The sequence below is a fragment of the Botryllus schlosseri genome, chromosome 1 (assembly GCF_051294905.1).
Source record: "Botryllus schlosseri isolate E-star chromosome 1, Bs_hap1, whole genome shotgun sequence".
NCBI classification, from domain to species: Eukaryota; Metazoa; Chordata; class Ascidiacea; order Stolidobranchia; family Styelidae; genus Botryllus; species Botryllus schlosseri.
Window position 1 is genome coordinate 34,616,958 of NC_137236.1, and position 10,912 is coordinate 34,627,869.

General features: G+C 41.7%; 2 protein-coding genes and 1 non-coding gene across 4 annotated transcripts in view; 2 read left to right on the forward strand and 1 right to left on the reverse strand.

Annotated features, from left to right (window-relative positions):
- LOC145435743 (armadillo repeat-containing protein 1-like) overlaps positions 1 to 10,912 on the forward strand; it is a 391,422-nt gene that overhangs the window by 310,107 nt on the left and 70,403 nt on the right. The gene's annotated exons all lie outside the window — the stretch shown is intronic.
- LOC145435598 (uncharacterized) overlaps positions 1 to 10,912 on the reverse strand; it is a 260,078-nt gene that overhangs the window by 136,911 nt on the left and 112,255 nt on the right. The gene's annotated exons all lie outside the window — the stretch shown is intronic.
- On the forward strand, positions 9,176 to 9,247 carry Trnae-uuc (transfer RNA glutamic acid (anticodon UUC)). Its single transcript has one exon. It is a non-coding gene; the product is annotated as a tRNA-Glu (tRNA).

Here is a 10,912-nt window from a genome sequence, read left to right on the forward strand (position 1 = left end):
CCACAATTCAGATTATATATATGTACGTCTGATATGGTCAACAAATTCCACCAAGATAACTACTAAAACGTCAAATCCAAGTTGCTAAATGCTCGCCTATTGACTTCCGTGGGCAACAGGCAACCCCGCTGGATATGCCGGGTGAGCGTCGCGCCAATGATACGCCAATATCTTATTAGGTTTCTTCTGTGTATGCGGGAGTAAAAACAACCCGCAAGGTCGTACTTAGCTATACCATGTCCGCAGATTGATAGATGGGCGGTTTTATTCCTCTTGTGTAGCTCTGAAATCGACATCTCATTTCTCTGTCCGTAACGGTCATTCCGCTCAGGGCTACAACCACAATAGCGATCCAGTTCAATCGAGGTAGTCATATCGCAGAAATGCGCATGATATCTCTTCCGCTGGTACAGTAAAATACGTGTGACAGTTGTGGTCGATACTTTCGCTACAACTCAACTCAATGTCAAACGTGTCCAGGCAAGCATGCTTATCAATATTTGTTCGGCGTTTTTGCGGTCTGTGCTGTGTAGTAACTAATAGCGTTTGCCGCGACTGTGTTGATTTTGGAGCTATGCTTTACGAGTTGGCGATAGTCGGCTGCTACTGGTTTAATTAACGCCATGCTGTCGAAGGAAAATACTCTCGGCGAAGGATCCCTTGGTTAGTACTTAGTCATAACAAAATGATAATTGTGTATGAAACATCCATTCTACTCCTGGTCATACCGCGACTCCAACTCCAACCAGTCAATAATTCGTCGTTGGTTGGTGCCTCGATATGCCAAATATACAATAGCAACCATAGCTTCTAGGGGCCTTCGCCGCTAACAACTTGTTGTAGGCGTATATTTGAGTTGGTAACTATATAAATCTCGAACATGCATCTCATAAACAGCACCATAAGAGCAAACTGAGGTAGATCGTAACTACTACTTATAAGTCATATCATGAAGCCGCTACACAGCCGAGTTCGGTACTTTCATTCAAGCACGAATGTCCTCAACTGAAGGGTTTTCACCACGCGATAGCGTTATAAGAGTCAGACTTTCTGAACATCCTTGTTTGACCGCGACCGCATCACGCCACGCTTCGAGCGCAAAGTCCGACTTGTTTCCCGTGGAAAAGGCGGGTCATTGACTCGCGAAAGCAAATAAGTGCGAGTTGGGATACAACTACAGACTACAACTACGTCAGAGCGCATATAGACACTTTAGCAATAGCGATATGTCATTATAAATAGATTCAAACTTCTAAGGAAAGCATGCGTTGACAAAATACTAGCCACGATCAAGCATACGCCAGTAATAATGTGAAATATTAACACCTCTGGCAGCAAATTACTTAGAAACCGCCATGGGGCCAAAATCCTACGATGGAATAATATATTGTCGGCTGAGGTTTGAAGCTTGTCCCCAGGCGATGCCGGGTAAAATCTGAAAATGAGAACTCCCGGTTGTCTTGTCATTATGGCTAGGCGTATAGTGGGAATCCATAACCAAAGTGCTATTGCTCGTGTCGTGAATGCGCCAGAATGCGTTTGAAGCCGGGTGCTCTGCAGCAATAATACGCGTATATGCAATTCATGCGTTGCTGCGTTAAGCGAGTGCATCTCGCAAAAAGTCCAAGTCATATTGACCTCGGAAAAACCAAGGACGAAGTCTTCTTATTGCCTAAATGGCGGATTAGGCGTTTTCTTGCAAACGTCTCGACGTGTTACAGCAGCGCCTCAGGGGCGTGGAGTGAAGCAAGTTCGTCGACAGCTGTGCAAAACAGAATCGAAGTCCGACGAGTAATTAGAGTTTCGCGGAAAACAAGCGAAGTTACGGTGACAGAATTCAGATATACCTATCGAAGTGCACCAGCGGTCGAAAAAAACATCGCATATACAATTGGAAATATGACTCGACTCTCCGATGTTGTAAACGGCACAAAACGACCTTACTGATTCAACCACGGCAGCGTAAAGAGGTCACTATGGTCTACTATAAGTAATCTCGATACTCGCTATCGATATAACTTCAATGTTTAATTCTGACTAATCGGTGCAATCCTGAGTCCTGACCCAACTCTGAAACGCCCATATTCCCAGCGAGTGCCCGACTCCCATCAATACTCAAGAATTCCTGTTCCAATATATTGAAGCATCCAAATCACTCAGCACTAACTCTAACATGACTCGTATACTGATACTGTGCTATGTATTGCAGCGATTGTTGTTAATCCGGACCGTCTGCTAAACTTCCATTTCATTACGTGTAAATCGGCGGCCATCAGCTAAATGTGCTGTATATGACCAAGTCTTCAACGACTAGCAAACTATAACCAGAACTTGTAGTGATATCGTGACGGGTTGGAACTCTAGTATTGGAGCACTTGATTATGGTAACTGGTTTTAACGCCGAAAATAATCACATGAATAACGTATCCGACCCGCAAGATTGTGGCATATGTACCTCGTTACAGCTGAACTGTACTTTATTAGTAGTAGTTTGATAAGAGGCAAGGCATCGTGAGGTACAGTACATTAACGCACGCACACTGTCGTACGTGACAAAGGTCATGAGTGATACATCTCGTAAGGTACGTCAAAAAGACTCGCGCAAACAGTCAAGTCATCGTCACTATACGTATCGATTTATCGGTTATGTTGATTCAAGTATCGAACCTCATTACAACACTAACATTGTACTTCGGTCGTAGGGCTGTGTTTTATAATTAAAAACAACATGTTTTGTAACTTTTAGTCGTGGTGACTGACATTGCAGCGATTGCAGCCTTAGAGTGCTAATTACTTGACGAACTGCATAATACCGTGTCGAAATGGAGGTGATGTTAATCGAGGAACGAAAACTGTCAGAATGCGGGATTACTAACGGCAATGAATCACACATAATCTTGTCATCAACGAGCGCAAATCTCTTCGGAATCTTCAAGAGTGACGCGGTCAATCAGTGCCGAAAAATGTGGACTTCGCCCCAGTTGTCCAAGTGCAGTTTGCGTGGCGAATCTCGAACTTTGGTCTACTGTCGCGCGATGGCACGAACTTAATGATGTCGATTTCTTGTTAAATCGAGTTATTTGTTAGCGCTGCGTACATAGTCATCAAATTTGAGTGATACATCAAAAATAATGTTCCGCTGCGGGATGATCCGGATATAGCTTACCTATTTGCGGTCGAACGAAGAAGGCTACTTCCATGACCCGTAAAAACAAATGCCTTTAACAGTAGAGCAACGGAAGTTATCCATCCTGTTCCTCATAATAACAAAGTTTTGAAGTCATTCAGGAGAAAACTTTCCGTACTTAAGCAACGATTTGAAAGAGTTTTCACCAACAGCTACAACGATTGTGCAATCGAAGTCATCATGGATAAATATCAGTACTTCAAGGACTTTCTGGATGCGCGTAACTGGTTTCGTATTTTTGGCAAAGGATACGAAGTCCGATACTGAGGTCATTGGTTATAATCGTAAGCTGTTGCCCGCGGCCACACCTGGAGCATTCTGCAATTTTGGCGGCGACACAGATCTAACAAAAATCCCAAAGCGTTCTATCTTTAGGAAATGATGATCAAATATACGCGGTAGATACAGCTGGAGGGTTCCAAAATTGAAGTCGCTGCAATAACGTTTAGTCGGCAAAGACACCATGACTTGGTGCTTCGGGCAACTAACTTGAAACCGCAGCAATTATGGCGCACTTCAGCAACAAAGCGTATTTAGGCGGGGATTACAGTAAGAGTTAGTTAGACCGGTTCATATAGGTTGCATAATCACCTCCAATACTATTGAACCGATAACAAGGCCCTCTCTACGCAATCAGTTCAACCCACGGTACAGGCAGTCGACATAAACGTCCCTTGGACGTGTAGGGCTTGTCCTTGTATGCCATTAATCGTATTGGTACCCATGCGTAATCGTATCAGTGATACGTATTTGAATGTAATAAAAATTTAAGCGCGCATCGGTTAGCTTCAAAGTCGACACAAGGTGCTTTTGTGGTCGTAGTTCTTTCAAGACTTGAACGTGAACCTTGCGCTCATTGCTCAGCTCATGCGGGAGAGAGCAAAGTCCACGTCGAATCGTACGATCGGTTTCTTTTGAATACGTCATTCTCTCAGATTACAGAAGTACGTGTATTGACAAAGCCGAACGTTTTACGAGGGAAACAACGCCCACCAACAAATCCTAGAGGCGTGTTACTGGTCATTATCGGTCAATAAAAGATTACCGGGCGCACCTCGCATAACACATCGGCATCTCAACCTCGCTGACCCCAGCGTAACCGCGCAGAACTAAGACATCTTGCAATCGGTGAAGGACGGCCCGTTGAGGAGAATCACAACGACGTCATCGCCACTTCTATTGCCTTGGGAATACTTGTTTATGTGGACATTACTAAATATGAAGCCCCATCAAAGAACTGTTTGAAACAGCTGTGAAATTTGAACTCGAATCATTCTACTCTGGTTCCACAAAAGAATTTACCATATCTTATTAGCGACAATAGATCACTCGTTGATCTCAAAGTAGAACTAAAATGACGGCTTTATCTAACGAAACTTAGTTACCCGTTTCATTATTAAGTTGCGTGTCCTTCATGATTGTGATAACATTCATATGTACAAGTATTCATTTCTAAAAGGGCAACCTACCCCGCACTTCAGCGAAGAGGCCCTTGAACGGATAGGTGGGTGATTGTCGTCCGTTAGTTGAAGAAAGGGAATCGTGAATTCCCATTCAACTGAGGCAAACGGCATTTTCACGCAACCCAACGGACGACAGACTAGACATGTTCATTAATATGTTATTACCGAAATTATCACATATGCGACAAATTGGTCAAACGTTTAGCTCATACCGTCATTTAAATACTTAGTCCGAGTCAATGTTTTAGCATTAGAGGTCTGGGACTTTGAAAATAATGCTCTTCAGTCGGTAACCGGCTACCCGCATTGATTTGTAAGTTTCAAATCAATCACGATCGACCGACTGAGACGCATTGGAAAATCGTGAACTCAGTGTCCGAGGTCTGACCCGCGTTGGGTTCAAATTAATTTAAGACGAGCCTCACATCGGCACGATCTTTCAATAACGACGAATATACCCGTTTTTCGCTATCCTGTCGCAAGATTGCACTTAAAATTATCAGCGCGCAATCCAGGGTGCGCTTCATCAGTAAGAGAAAATTCCTGATCTCTGTATATCACAAGCAAACTGCGAGTTATGTTTTCTTTATGTGAGTTTGTCTGTCATGACTAGATCGAACACATAGATACTCAGTTGGACCATTGCTGTGTGATCACTGATCAGGCGAAGTACGTACGTCCCGTTATAGCTTGGCTATGTACTCGATTTCTACAGTTGTCGTGATTACTGTATCTCTACAATACCGAGCATTATCACGTAAAGGAGTTGTATTTGAAGCTGTCTCAACTGGAATTTTCGTTTCGAGAGATAGCATCTGTCGCACTCCATTTACGCTTGTCTTGTTGGTGACTCAGCCGGCCTACAACTCGTAACGTTTCTCGCCCAGCAATAAGAAAAGAGTTAAACGAGTGCTTGCATGGAAGTAGGACACGAGTTCAAACGGAAATGACTAACATACTAACCAGAGGCATACGTAACATGTTCGCCACATCCGACTGCATGAATCGCTTGTAAATAATTTCAGTTTATCGGTATCGCGTTGTGATTGTGAATACATTTCATTCTGTAACCCTAGTATTCACATAAATATATAATACGCGTTTGTTAACAAACATGGAGTTACGTAATGTAGGGTTTCCATATTTTGGATTCGTGAAAGGAGGACACCTTTTCAAAATTTTCAGACTTACAATACTGGTGTAAAATCCGGAAAAATGTCAAATTTTCCCGACGTTGTGGCTGGTTGACTAAAAAAAAAAGTCGTCACTTGCGTTCGAACCACGAATTTCCTATTTCGCGTCATTTATGCCCATTTTCACTCGAATCTATCCACTATCTTAGCCCTAAAAGATGTGAAGGAGGACGAATTGCCAGAAACGAGGACATTCGGGCGTCATCGGAGGACATTTTCAAAAACCTGAAAAAAGAGGACAAATCCTCCTAAAGGAGAACGTATGGTAACAATACCTAATGTGACTATCAAGAGAAAGATCTGAAGCGCCCCTACACCATCTTTCATACTCTATATTAAAGGATTCTCTGAGTGTAAAATCTCCTGATCCGTATTAGCAAATTCATGTGCATTATACTGGCATCATATACCGTAACAAGTTATAACACGACTGAAATCTCTTGCGGTATCTCCTTCAAAAGATTTCGTCAAGGCGTTTCAGTCTGATACTCAAATTTGAGTCATGCGCTCGCGTAACCTGGAATTAGGGTTTTCTACGAAATACGAAATTCTGCTTTCATTCGACGAGAGGTCTGTTTCATAGTAAGTAGTAACGTATGATAGCGACATCATCTGAACTCAAACTAACTTCGTGAATTTGAATTTCTGACGCTCTGATTTGAGTTTGACAATCTTCATCCTGAATATCAAACGAAACACAATATATCATCATGTGCTCTTGTAAGCATCACGGGGATTCAAGGCAAATAAGCTCATGATTTCATTCCACTACACTACCATAAATGACGCACTGACCCGACGTTACATTAGTTTGCACAGGTAATGTTTATAAATACAGTTCAAACATGAACAGCTAGCTAACAAAATGAATGTTTGCTTGTCTCAAAATGTATACGTAATACTAACTACAATTGCACGTATCGCATATGTTTATATACATTATACATACCATCTTTGGAGTACACAATATCGCTTGATGAATGTCTACACAAAGGTAACGTGTATACGGTTAGATTTACCGAACATGGTGGCTTCTTTTGCGTAACGAGATCCGTTGAGAAAGGGCATAAATTGAATAAAAATTTATCATATCTACTATGAAAAACATCAGCGATATTATACCTCAAATTGAGACCATAGAAACAGTATTTTGTTCGAACTACACACGGAGCTGCTAACACCAAACAGTGCTCCGAAAAAGCCAATTTCTACTCGCATTGCCACGATTCATCAGTGTCGCTTCAACCTATCCCAGCGTGGTTGTAGTCTCGACAATGCACGTTTTTTTCGTGTAAGTTGGTGTTTTAGTTCAATTACGGTAGCGTGAAGTAATTATATCTATAAGATTACAATGATATAGACAGAAATCATAATCCCGAGTGAGTTCATTTTGTTTGGAAATCGTGTATTTTCAAGAAAATGATCAGTTTCTGAGTATCTGCCAACTGCATCTATATTTCGCCCCACGCATGAAACCTCCCTGGCCCTAACAGCAGTTGCAGTCGGATAATTTATAAAATATATCTGAATCAAATGGTTATCCTAGCTATACCCAGGAAGAACAGACTTTAATTAGGTACTTTACAATTTTATGAACTTTAGATATTTCATGAATCTCACGCATTTTCTGTGAATTGTGCTACTGTGCACCTTGGCATTTACTCTGTCATTTCTGGACTGTGCTACCTACAGTGACTCTTATCGACTTTCATCTTGAACAACAAAGTTTTCTCGCGCTGATCTTGGACTTTGAACGAGATTGTATATTGAAATACTCTCCATTCTGCTTAGAAAAGTGCTCAGAAAAGTCCTGCAAGTGAGTAAACGGGTACAAGCAGACTTTGAACGCGGCGTACGCCGAGAGACACGAGAACCGATCTAGCAGACTGTAGTAACCTTTGAGATTCGGAACGCGTCTGGAACGCGTGTAGTAAGGTCAATGAACGACAATAAAACGAGAGAGTCACGCCATATGTATCAGAGTCCGCTCTTTTGAAAATGACCTTTGCTCAGTCGCTCTTATACGACGAGAACTATGGCCGCATGGGCTTTTGTACGGCGATTTGTTTTCGGAATGTGAGATCGATTTCTACGAATTATATTGTACTGTTGAGATACACAAGCATCTATGTACAATTGTACATTGTACATTGTAAAATTGAAGTTCTGAACCGCCAAAAAGCTCTTTAGAAACATATATGTGTATTGTGTATTGCTTACAAATAAACGAACATTGCTAAATACGTTATCTTCTTCGTGGTAATGGATATTTAATATTCGTTCAGTATTGAATATATCGCTAGAAAGCTAGGAACAATAGGAGTTCAGGGGTCATGAATCCGGCTAAAGGCGTCATTATTTTTGTGAAGCTACGCTCAGCGAAAAACGTGTGTATTCACACCCCGACATTAACCGAGATATAAGGGTGCAATTGTAATATACACCCGTGGTACCAGAACCTACCTCAGACTTACGCCACGGTATCAATCAAACAAAACGTTTGAATTCAAATGATGCTTGCACATAACTGCGCTATATAATTCAGAGTTAGGTTCTGCGCCCACGTGCCGCCTTCTCGGTGTGAATACACACCCTTTCGCCAAGAGTACAGTGCACATTTTACAGCTGTAAAACATTCAAGACAAAATATAAGCAGATTATACTGACTAAATACTAGTCCGTCCTCAAGATTACCGGACCACGACCTGACCTATCGATCTCGCCGTCCGTGACATGCCACCCCATTTTTTCGCTTGCTTTTTTTCTATACTATCTTTTTTTACTTTTCATTCAGTGTGCATGCCTCCTCTTTACATCGCCTAGGACCTAGGCCAAGGTGGGTGTCTGATTGCAAAGACTACTCCAAGTAGTTTCAACACACTCTTATATTTTCATTGTATCGCAATTTTGTGGTGTATTGAACTAATAAAAATTGTTAATAAACTTGGGTTACCATACGACCTCCATTACAGCTTTTTGAGCTAAGTTGATAGGTAGATTCGAGTGAAAATGGGCATAAATCACGCTTAACAGGAAATTCGGGGTTCGAGCGGAAATGAAGACCTTTTTTTAGTCAACCAACGGAGAATGTGAAAGAAAAACTGTATAAGTTTCAAAATTTTGAAAAAGTGTCCCTCTTTCCCGCTTCCAAAATACGGAAACCCATGGCTATGGGTAACTCTAAATAAACCGATCCGAACACTTTCGATAATTTGAATCATGCTGTCACACGCGTACTCGTGCGTCGATTGAAAACGAGAGAGTTTGCAGGTTAGGTAAAAAACGAGAGAATTTGAGGTATGTGTTTTTGATAGCATCTATGCTCGACAGCTTCCCAGTTGGTCTAGGGGTCAGGATTCCTGGCTTTCACCCAGGCGGCCCGGGTTCGATTCCCGGACTGGGAACATATTTTCGTTTGTTGCCTGTCTTCTCAGATCATGCCAGAGCATTGCCTCCGAATCCATGTTTCTTTAGTAGTGCTGTGCCTAATTATCATGCATATACGAAATTGTGATGTTATGGATTAGATAGGCTCTGTTCTAGCAACACCGTTATTCTCAAACGATGAAATTGGCAACCAACCGCACTAAAGAAAGTGGGATAATATGTGAATAATAGGTATGGGTGAAGGTGCGGAAGTTTTTTCTTGATTCAGATTAATAAAGTGATGGGTGGGATCATTCTTAAATAGGAATATTGGGTAGCGCCCATGAAAAGATTGGGAATAACCGGACGAGACTATGTAGCTTTGCAATGCCTCGTACCCGGGCCTACGATATCATGGGCCCCGCTTGGACCTTTTAAGTCCGAAACTATATAGCAATACGAATGCGGTTACAGATATATGCGCTATTAACTTATATTATCGATTGTTCATGAGAACTTTGCACTGCATGCGCACTTTTTCACTTTCTAGGACAGTGGTTCCCAACCTTTTTCGACTCATCGCCCCCTTTTCTAGCTCAACGCCGATCATCGCCCCCCAGATTTTGTGAACCGAAAAATCGGTATACCATCTGTAGTCATCGGCGGGTTGACTAAAAAGAAAAAAAAAGTCAACTTAGGATCGTTGTCGAATTTTAAACTATTTCAACCAAATTTCCGTGGGTTGACCAAAAAAAAAAGAAAAAAAAGGTAATTCTCCGAATTGACTCCAATATAGCCGTTTTACCGCGTCATCGCCCCCCTATCGCCCCCTTCGCTATTTTCGCCCCCTGTCGCCCCCTTTGTCCATTTTCGCCCCCCTAGGCCGCCAAATCGCCCACGTTGGAAACCACTGTTCTAGGATATTGATTACCATTTATGTCGTAATGTCGATGTCAGAGACTATAATGCAGGAAAAATGTCATTGTTATTTTAAACTTGTGTAATCTGAATCGTCCGACTCCAGAACGTTACTTGTACAATTCCATGCGTATATCTTCCTTTCCAGCGGCAATGAACGGCTTGTTTACTGACGTGCCATAGATTCTGTCTTGTACATACGTGTTTAAGATCACACAGACAACTTGTAATTTTATTGAGCCAAATCGTACCAACGATATACGAATCGTTTCCAAAATGTAATTCTCATTTATGCATTGTATCACACACGTATATATTGTATATATCGTAGAGAAATACGAGGTCGTACACGATGCATCTTAAATAATTCCTTCATATCGTTGTTTCATACGACACACATTGTATGGTATATCACACCACATATCCTATCGGTTTTTCACTTCCTGGATAACGTTTCAAGATAATATATGGGGTTTAATTTATGGGATAATTATAATTACCAAGATATATTCCATTATAGAGACTTGTTAAATTGTCATCAATGTTGACTATAGAGTTGAAACGCAACAATGCCGCCGAATGTTATTATAATTACTATTTTTATTATTATTAATGGTCACAACACCGTGGCACTTGTCGCCTTTCCTGGCCTTTTGCACCGCGACGTTAATCAGCTTTACCTGTCGAGGAAATCATGCCCCGAGCATATTTCAACTGTATGGGAGCAATTATATGCGATTGAGTTGCAATGACTGCAGAAAATTAGCGATGTGCTCTTTCGGGGC